Below are 11,134 nucleotides of genomic sequence, written 5' to 3' on the forward strand. Positions count from 1 at the left end.
TACCCATGAATTACAAACCCACAGACCCATGATTACCTCTCACTTAAACCCCAATGATGATGAAGATCACATGGCTGACAAACTCATACTTCTCAAGGCCAAGTGTTCAGGTTCTGGGGCAGCTCAACGTTACTGAATGTTGTCGTTGTGTGTGTGTTAGTCACTTTAGTTGTGTCCGACTCTTTGTGACCTAAGGATTGTAGCCCACCAGTTCCACTGTCCATGGGGTTTTCCTGGCAAGAATATTGGAGCAGGTTGCCATGCCCTCCTCCAGGGGACCTTCCCAAATCAGGGATCAAACCTGCATCTCCTGCATTGACAGGTGGATTCTTCACCACTAGCGCACCTGGGAAGCCCATTACTGAATGTTACTCAGTGTTAAATCTTCACTCCCCCTTTCTAAAAGCATCCCATGTGCTCTCAATTGTGCCCGGTTTACAAGCAAGCAGAGAGAGAAAAACATGCCACAGCTCCCACTTCCCCAGCCTCCCCAATGCATAAGGAGAGCCATGCGACACAGTATTTATGAAGCAAAAGTTGTGGAGAGGACCTCACAGCAGAGCTTGTGAACAAGTGGGAGGGGAGGCACACCCATCCCTTCTTTGCCCATCCTCTTCTACTGCTTCAAATAGGACAGTAACGTGGAATTGAAAGAGCCATTTAGTGGCCATAAGGTGACAGGCACACTCCACGTGTGACTAAGTAGAAAAAAACACACGCCCTAAGTCCCACATGGCTTTGCAAAGCTGCTACACCAGCCCTGGGTGGTTGACTAGCAGACATAAAAATAAAGCTTTGGATCAAATGTCTGTTTAAGTCGATGTTTTTTCATTTTTTGTTCATTCAAGTCTCTGTGCCTTTCAATTGAATACAAAAAAAGAAAAAAGCTTCTTTCTCATGGGGTCATTGTTACTTAATATAGTCTGTGTCAACCAATAGCAAAGTTGACCACACTCTCCAGTTGTATCCTGACCATTTCTAATAGGCAGTATTAATTTTTTACAAAAAATGTACACAGATAAAGATGCTAATTACAACCCTTGGAAATGAGTAAACTAGCCACATAAATTACCTCCCTTTAAAAAAAACAAAAACCCATTTCAAAAGATTTTCTTTAATACCTTAAGGTATTTTCATGGATAAATGAGCTTGTAAACACATACCTGTCTTTCGACAAGATTATTTCCTAACCCTCCCCCCACACTCCCACATCAAGGTGAACATGAGATTGAAGAAATGAATACAGGAAATGGAGCAGATAGGGAAAAGAGTGATACAAAGGAAGGAATATAACACTGTGTTTCGTTATCTTCCTGTGTCACACAAAACTGCCAGAGGTTCCCTTCAGCCTAGCTTCCTACCAGCATCCCCACCCCACCCATACACGCAGACACGCCAACACACACAACTGCTTTACTTCCGAATGTCTGTATCTTCTCTAGAAACTTCCCTAACCCTTTTCTTCCCAGAAAATGTTAAATCCTCTGGAACTGGTTACGGACTTGAAGAGAACAGGATTTGAGGCTGCTACAGAAATGAAATAGTCTTGTTTAGGCCTCAGAGACAAAGCAGAGCAGGCCTCTGACCTTGCTTCGAACCCGCCTGCTGAGAGCGCAGGACATGCAACACCTTAGATAAGATGGGAGAGGAATCTTGAGATTGTTGAGTCCCTGAAGGGGGCCTGGCCAACCAAGCCCCGCACTTAGCAACATTCCAAGTTTTATAAGACAAAACAAACAGCATTAACATGAAAGCAGGCTTGCAATTTGGTCACAGATTGATGATGATATCAGTTTGCTTCTGTCCTGGGATTATAAACAGGAACCCTGAACTTCAGTCTTTGAAGTCTCACCCACAGAGCAGACTTGCTGCCTGAGACCCTCTCCCAACTGGGGCTCCAGCTGCGCTGTGACGCGGGACTTCCCAGCGCTGATTAAGTCTGGATGTTGGTCAAAACCCAATTTGGTGATGTATTCTCTGCTCTTTCTATTTTTCTTTTCTTTTAATGTTTGTATGTTGAAAGTAAGCAGATAATTCTCTAATAAGTATCTATATTATTTATTTGTATATAACAAGTGGCTTATTTTGTTAACAAATCCTTTGAACCTGAGACAAAAGTGAAAACTTTTGGTAAAACAGAGGGTGAAAAGAAAAATCATCAAAATTTCTTCATATTCAGACTTGAGTGACTGTAATCTCACCCAGACTTCAAGAAAAAGATGAGATACATGAAAGATAACAGAAAAAAAATGAGAAAATGGCATAAATAAGACCCTGTTTGCTTTTTTTCACTTTTAACCAGATGCCACAGTTTTTCTTTAATAGCCAAATATCTGCTCAACATACTCATGATACCTAGAGAAAGCAAAGTCATTCAGTCATGTCCGACTCTTTGTGACCCCATGGATGGTACTATGAGGTTCCTCCATCCATGGAATTTTCCAGGCAAGAGTACTGGAGTGGGTTGCCGTTTCCTTCTTCAGGGGATCTTCCCAACCCAGAGCCTGAGCCCAGGTCTCCAGCACTGCAAGCAGACGATTTTACCATCTGAGCCAACAGAGGAGCTCAGTGATGCCTCGCGCTTCTTAGTCAAGCATAGAAGAATGGAAGTGACACGATTCTTCTCCTGTGACAGACTAGGGCACATTATAGGAAGTATAGAAACTTTATCGAAGAAATTAAAATTAAGTTCTACCATTCTATGCCTATTAAATTAGTAACATTTATTTATGGAAACTCTGATAACTTGCAGGACATCCTATAAAGCAATTTGTTAATACATATTGAGTCAAAAAATAGTTATGACTTTGACTTAACAATTGCACTTGTGATGTATCTTGTGAAATAATTCAAAAAAAGATTCCACATCAGAGTTACATATGATGAAAACTTGAAGATGCTCATTTCAGAGTTACTTAGGATTGCAAAAGGAAAAAAAAAGGAAACAAGCCTAATGCAATAAATATTAACACAATGTGCTAGCCTATATACGAAGCAGTAGAGACACAGTTCAAAGAAAAATTCCATGCCAACATTGGGTTTATACACTAGTGGGAGAAACAAATAAAAATATGTGTCAAGTAGTGATCACATCAATGACAAACAAATGAAGTAAAGAAAATGATTGAGCTTCTAAATGATGGAGCCAGACATTAAACTCAGGTCATGTGAGTTATGTTTTACCAACTTTATTGTTTGTTATGTTTTACCAAAGTCAACGCTATACCAACTTGTCTCAAAGCAGACCCAGGAAAGTCACTCAAATCTGCTGCTCTAAATTCCCCCATGAAGAACAAGGAAGGAAATCATATTAGAGAAGGTATGAAGGAGACAGAATTTCAGGACCTCAAGTGTCTTGAGAGCAGATGTCTCTGTGAAGCCATGGGAGAGAGTTGTCTGTAACCAGCTCACAGGACAAGGCTGAGGCAGTGAGCGGGGCTTCCCTTCGCCTCTTCCCTGATCTCTGAGTGTGGCTGAGACAAAGACCATGGCCCCACTTCCACATAAAACTTGCTTCAGGAGTCCTTTTATAATATCTTATTCGATGGGAACTCTGAGAACCAGAATCTGAAGTGTCACCAGATTGGGAGGTGCCATTTATGCACAAAAGACTCAAATTCTATGTTTTCTTAGATCTTATTCCTCTGCCCTTGGTATATGAGGGCCTATGAACCTCAAAATGTCATTAAAAAAAAAAAAAAACTGCGAAGATTTTCCAAAGTAGATGTTTCTAACTTTACAGCGAATTATCTATGAAGACAAAGATAGATGTGAAGATTTGCAAAGAAAAAAGAAAAATCTTACACCACCATCAGAAACCCTATTAGCATAATGTGAGAAGCTGATGGTAATTGCTTGGTAAGTGCAATCAGTAGCCTTAATATACCTTGCTACCCAAAACCTGTCCACATAAAACCAAAAAGTGTGGAGACACTTTATCCCTTCTGCAATGCTGACCCTCTGAATTAGAGAAACTGAGTCTCTGCCAGGTAGAAAACTGAGATCAAACCCTTCTCTGCATGCATTTTGATATTTTAGTGGCCAAAATGTTATCTGTTCTCATCCTCCTTCTTTTGATATATTCGGGAATTACAACATCTAGAAAACATCAAGGAAAATTTGGGGTGAGTGTACGGGTGTTGGATCCTGGCAACATTTCATTCCATTAGTGGTCCATGGAATTTTATATTCTCACTATAACATGCTCTGTAGGTGGGGTAGAATCAGGTAGAGATCTAGTACACGACCCTTACTAGGGATTGGGGCTTGCTTGTAATCCAGTGTTCAGCATCTATAATAAATAGTCAGTACACCTGCAACTAATATAATGTTATATGTCAACTATATCTGAATTAATAAAAAATAAAACATAAACAAATAAAATAAACAGTAGGACAAGATTCAGATCAATTAGAAGTGAAAGTGAAAGTCACTCAGTCATGTCCGACTCATTGCTACCCCATGGACTGAAGGCCAGAATACTGGAGTGGGTAGCCTTTCCCTTCTCCAAGGGATCTTCCCAGCTCAGGGACTGAACCCAGGTCTCCCACATTGCAGGTGGATTCTTTACCAGCTGAGCCACAAGAGAAGCCCAATCAATTAGAAGAAGCCACACAATGGACTGCAGCCTGCCAGGCTCCTCTGTCCATGGGATTCTCCCTGCAAGAAAACTGGAGTGGGTTACTATGCCCTCCTCCAGAGGATCTTTCTGACTCAGGGATCGAACCCATGTCTCCTGCATTGATGGTGGATTCTTTACCTCTGAGCCACCAGGTAAGCCTCTATACACCTTTAGCATCTTCCAAAGCAGATGTGGACTGCCTGCAGTCTCATTCCCTTCCACTCTGCTATTAGAATGATCATCAGTCTAACAGATTATCAGTCTAGTCAGATCTAATGATTATTCTAATAGCAGAGTAGACAGAGAATGAGGCTGAGGGCAGTCCACATATGCTTTGGAAGGTGCTGAAGGTGTATATAAACAACCTCAGATATGCAGATGACACCGCCCTTATGGCATAAAGTGAAGAACTAGAGAGCCTCTTGATGAAAGTGAAAGAGGAGAGTGAAAAAGTTGGCTTAAAGCTCAACATTCAGAAAACTAAGATCATGGCATCTGGTCCCATCACTTCATGGCAAATAGATGGGGAAACAGTGGAAACAGTGGCTGACTTTATTTTGGGGGCTCCAAAATCACTGCAGATGGTGCTTGCAGCCATGAAATTAAAAGATGCTTACTCCTTGGAAGGAAAGTTATGACCAACTCTAGACAGCATATTAAAAAGCAGAGACATTACTTTGTCAACAAAGGTCCATCTAGTCAAGGCTATGGTTTTTCCAATGGTCATGTATGGATGTGAGAGTTGGACTATAAAGCTGAGCACTGAAGAATTGATGCTTTTGAACTGTGGTATTGGATAAGACCCTTGAGAGTCCCTTGGACTGCAAGGAAATCCAACCAGTCCATCCTGAAGGAGATCAGTCCTGGGTGTTCCCTGGAAGGACTGATGTTGAAGCTGAAACCAATACTTTGGCCACCTAATACAGAGAGCTGACTCATTTGAAAAGACCCTGATTCTGGGAAAGATTGAAGGCAGCAGGAGAAGGGGATAACAGAGGATGAGATGATTGGATGGCATCACCGACTCAATGGAGATGAGTTTGGATAAACTCCAGGAGTTGGTGATGGACAGGGAGGCCTGGAGTGCTGCGGTTCATGGGGTCACAAAGAGTTGGACACGACTGAGCGACTGAACTGAACTGAACTGGAGGTGTATAGAGGCTTACCTGGTGGCTCAGCGGTAAAGAATCCAGCAGCAATGCAGGAGACGTGGGTTCGATCCCTGCGTCAGAAAGATCCCCTGGAGGAGGGCATGGTAACCCACTCTAGTTTTCTTTCAGGGAGAATTCCATGGACAGAGGAGCTTGGCAGGCTGCAGTCCATGGAATCGCAAAGATTTGGACACAACAGAGAGAGTAAGCACAGCACAGCACAGGAGGTATATAGAAAGAACTCTTTCTTATAAGAAAAGTAAAACGACCTGGCCTGAGGTCTAATAAAACGTCTTACAGAGCAAAGCAAAAGAGACCTTGTTATATTTTGGAACTAGATAGGGTTATGCTTGCATACACATTATGAACCTTGTAGAAACCGCAGAATTGTTCACTTTAAATTGGTTAGTTTTATGTTACGTGAATTTCACCTCCATTCCTTAAAAGGAGTGAGAAAACATCTGGTAGCAATTTACCTGGACTATAAGAAAATGACTTGTCCTCACAGAATGACATAGGATTTATGAAACAAGAAGCAAGAGAACAATGCAATACTGCAAAGCAATTATCTTTCAATTGAAAATAAATACAGTTTTAAAAAGGCAAGGGAAATATATAAATATTCATCCTAAAAAAAAGATGTTTAAAAAGGAGAAAGCAAACAAAAGAAGTATAATATGAAAATAAAACTAATCACACCAAATCCAAATATATCAATTATCTCAACACATGTAAATCAAACTTGTCAGTTAAAAGAGAATATCAGGTTGGATGACAACACAATCCAACTTCTGTGCTTCTTACAAAAGACACATCTACAGCATGAAAATAATGAAAAGTTGAAAAGAATGAGAAGTGATACGTCAGTCAAATGCTGAGACAGCCAGTATAGATAAATTAAAATCGGTCAAAGAAGACTTTAAGACAAATAACATCATTAAAGACAGAGTTTCTATACAATGATTAAAGATTAAAGTAACTAAAGCAACATAACAATTCTAAACATGTACACACACTATTAAATAGGTAGACTCAGTATATATAAACAAAAGTCAAAAGACCTGCAGAAATAAACTGACAAATCACTATGATGGTGGGAGATTATAGCACATGTTTTTTTCAATAAATTATGATTCAAGAAGTCAAAACAATTCAGCAAAAATATAGCAGTGCTGAATAACACAATTAACAATTTTCATCTGATGGGACATTTAGAAATGTTTATTATGTATTTAATAAGGCTATAAAAGGTGTCTCAACCTATTTTAAAGAATAGTTGTCACATGAATATAATTTATTCCTCAAATTCAAAGAATCTAGCTGTGAATGTGGGGGGAGAGGGGTTCAATCTTAAGTGAACAGAAACAAATATTCTGTCATGTAATACTACAAGAAATAGAAATTAAAATGTGCAACAGAAAAAAGTTTAAAATCTATACTTCTTGCCCTTCTGAATCTATGAAGAGTTTATCTCCTAGGTATTTTTTTTAACTTCAAGAATAATATATAATACAGTTCTGTATTCTGATGTTTTTAACCTAATATTACATCATAGGCACTTTGTCATGCCATTGTTCTTGTCTTTTTCTTAGAAACAGATCCCCAGCCCTAAAGTTTCTCCCTCCTTTGGCCAGAAATCAAAACCCTCTAAAAATAAACTCACATCAATAAGACACCTGCAGACCAACACACCCAGAAAATCAGAATTCCTTTTAGACTCAGTCTGGGTCAACCTCCTGCACAATATATTCTAATTCCTGCCACAGCCAAATGCATTTCCTTTTGTTAAAATCTCAGTTGTGGTGAAATAAAAGCTAACTTCTGTTCCCTCAGTCAACTGGAGGTTTAGAATCAAACTACCCACAGATTTTCCTTTTCTGGAATATAGTCAATACCACCACTTTTCCCACCACAGAAACCCACAACCATTGTTTCTTTCTAGTTTTTTGATGAGCAAATGGTTCTGCCCAAGCTTTTTCAAGAAAAATTAACACAAGCCTTACCTCATTGGAATCTAGTTCCACAACAAACTAGTCCTTAAGTCAAAGTTTCAGGGATGACTGTTAGTCTCCTTAGGGTAGAAAGATACAGCAAGTGAATCTCTTCATGTATTAACATGATAAGAAGAAGATTTGAAAGGTAACAAGGAAAAGTGTCCCTGTCTAGTTTCACTTAGAAACCTGAGTGGGCCTTGCTGTCACCTGGGTGCTAAGCCTCTGGAAAGAAAAGGCACAATTGTGACAGGATTTTAAGGCTCCTCCCATCAAAATTCTTAGCTTTCTCTTTCCTTCTTCAGCCAAATCTGAATAGTTTTTCTATCCATTTGAGAAATCAGCCAAAGATATTTTAGGGAGAGGGAAATGAAAGCAAAGAGGTCTTCCTTTGTTTCCTGATTTCAAGGAATTCACACCTGGAGTAGTGAGTCTCCAAGTGTGGCCCCTGGACTGGCAACATCTACATCACCTGGAAACCTGTTAGAAATGCAAATTCTTGGGCCTGAAGCCAGATCAAATAAACCTGAAACTCTAAGGGGTGGCATGAGCAGGCTGTGTCTGAACAAGCTCTCCAGGGTGACTCTGATGTACAATAAATTTTGAAAACCATTACTCAACCATTCCTGTCTAACCATCTGCCAGGTGGGCCAATAAATTCCTATAGCCTTGGGTGAGGTTCAGGTTGCAGTTTTAACCAAACTGCCAAGTAGAGAAGTGAATGAGCAGATAAATCCTGCCAGAGAAGCAGGGCAGTGGAAGTGACTGGAAGAGATATTAGTAGAAGCACAATCACATTAGTACCCCATTGAGGCTCTTGGAACAGGCATGGGCAGGTCTACTATGGAATCTAGATAATTTCTCAGCTCCAGGGCTGGTAGCAAATAAAGTAGTAATATCTTTATTATTACTAGTGGTTCCCCTAGGACCACTCCCAACACCAATAGTGGAGCTTTCATGCAATGATGTCTAACACAGTGTCAGCTCAGATATAAGGTACAAGAAGATCTGACAGACCACATGAAGGATAGGAAATTAGCATTGGGGGGGGGCGGTCATCAGGCTGACACCCAGCAGAAGCAGAAGACCTACAAATCAGCTTTTATTTATTCATTTATCTATGCTCTCATTCAAAATATGTTTGTTGAGCATCTGTGTGCTCAAACATATTTTTAAGTAGCTGAACTGCTATAGTATTTGCATATAGCCATTTTTTGTCATATAGTCATTTTTTTAAATGTAAGTAACTAAACTGCTATAGTGACCTCTCTGTTCTTCAGAAATTTCTTGGAGGTACTTATGGTTCTTTTAGAGAGTGCTAAACTAGATTTTTTTTTTAATTTATTTAATTTATTTGGCTGTACCAGGTCTTATTTGCAGCATGTGGGATCTTTTTTTAGTTGTGGCACATGAATTCTTAGTTGCAGCATGTGGAATCTAGGACCCTGACCAAGGATCAAATCCTGGCCCCCTGCATTGGGAGCACAGAGTCTAAGCCACCGGACCACCAGGGAAGTCCCATGACCTAGGCATATTTTAACATTGCTTTTGAGTGAATTCTATCAACTCTAATGAATACAATTAATCTAATGAATACAAATGAGGTTATATTATTATATAAGCTGGGTTATGCTGCTAGACATTGAGTACTAGTACTTGGATTGTCATAGCACTATGGATCTGAATATTTGGGTCACATAGTATGTACATTATCTGGAATTCAAATCCCTATTTAAAAAAATAACATCACATCTGGTAGGAACTGAGCTTTTCTTGGCCACTATAGTGATCATGCCTCAGGGTTATGAATGCAGACCCCTCAAGGTAAGAGTCTCTATGCAAATTTAAAAGTAAGCAGTTATTTTCCCATCCTGAGTAGAGGACCCTGGAAAAACCAGATGAACAAGTAAATTTGAGGGTAGTGGTCTCCCAGCGGCATTATCTTGAAAGAGATAAATGTAAATCTAGCCACTTTACTAATGTGATATCTGTCTTTAAGAATTAGAGAGGACATGATGTACTGAATTAAGCTAAGATTTGAGAAGAAATATTTCCTGGGGGGAAAAAAAAGAAAGAAAGAAAAGCTGGTGTGTAGCCAAGTTTCCCTGGAGGAAGAAATGGCAACCCACTCCAGTATTCTTGCCTGAAGAATTCCATGGACAGAGGAGCCTGGTGGGCTACAGTCCACGGGGTCACAAAGAGTTGGACAAAACTGAGCATGGCCAGCAGCTGCAGCCAAGTTTCAGGTAAACCTGACCTTTCTTAAGGAAACTGGAGAATGGACAATGATCTTTGATCATTTGATCTTCTAGGAGTGCCTTCGAACTCCCAAAGGAGTTATACTCCTTAATCTTGGGGGTTTATCATTAAATACAGAAGATATATCATCTTACATTATGGAGATAAACCTGTTTGGAGAACATAACACCCAGAAGTGAAGCCTCTAAGCTCTTACAGAGTGTGTGCTGTGCTAGTTGACCCAGCAACACACAGACCAAGGCCTGAGTAAGTGAGGCACAGTATGAGGAGTGTTTGATAGATCTTCTGAATAGCAGTCACTCAATCCACTGGATTATGAAGAGTCACACTGATTAGCTGCTCAGATACTGAAGTTCAGTCCTGAAAAGAAACACAGTACTTAATATTTCTGTGTCCCTAAGAGTGTCTGGAAGACTTTACCTATGCCATTATCCCGCTTTTGATTGGTTGTTTTCCTCCACAAGACTGAGCTTCATGAATACTCCAGCCTCACAGCTATAAAAATCCAATGGGTGAAAATGGACAGTGGGCACATGTCGTCATCATATAAGGCTAGAGCCATACTGTCATGGTTTGAATTCCCATCCTTCTTCTTCATGAGGAGCACAGCAACCCCAGCAGGATTGATTGAGGCACACAAACCTATTTTAAGATTAAACATTCTTATCTATATAATCCCAGAAGAGCCCTTTGTCTGGTTCCAAGAATAAACACTGCATATAAGCAAAGGCACAGCCATGATCTAAAGTGAGGGTATGTTTGTCCTTTAATGGACCGGAACCTGGTGGTCCGGTATGATCTCATAGGGATGGACCCTGTAGTGTGTGAATGGGGTCAGTAGATGGCTGCCCCCAATGAACAGGATGGATATAGAAAGTATTTCCAATGGCTTGAAATCCCACTTTACATGGGATCTATAATTACAAACTAGTATCCAAAGCCATGGTCTTAAGAACATTGAAAGGAAGGATGAGTAGGCCTGAACCTCACCATTTATCTCATTCCTTCTTAAGAACAGAGCATTTCTTATCTGGGATGTGCTTTATGGAGCTACCAGATCTCCAGGGACACAGACTCTAGGGATGAAGCTACTATTTGATGAGTATTAAAGG

The sequence above is a fragment of the Odocoileus virginianus genome, chromosome 5 (genome assembly GCF_023699985.2).
Source record: "Odocoileus virginianus isolate 20LAN1187 ecotype Illinois chromosome 5, Ovbor_1.2, whole genome shotgun sequence".
Classification (NCBI taxonomy): Eukaryota; Metazoa; Chordata; class Mammalia; order Artiodactyla; family Cervidae; genus Odocoileus; species Odocoileus virginianus.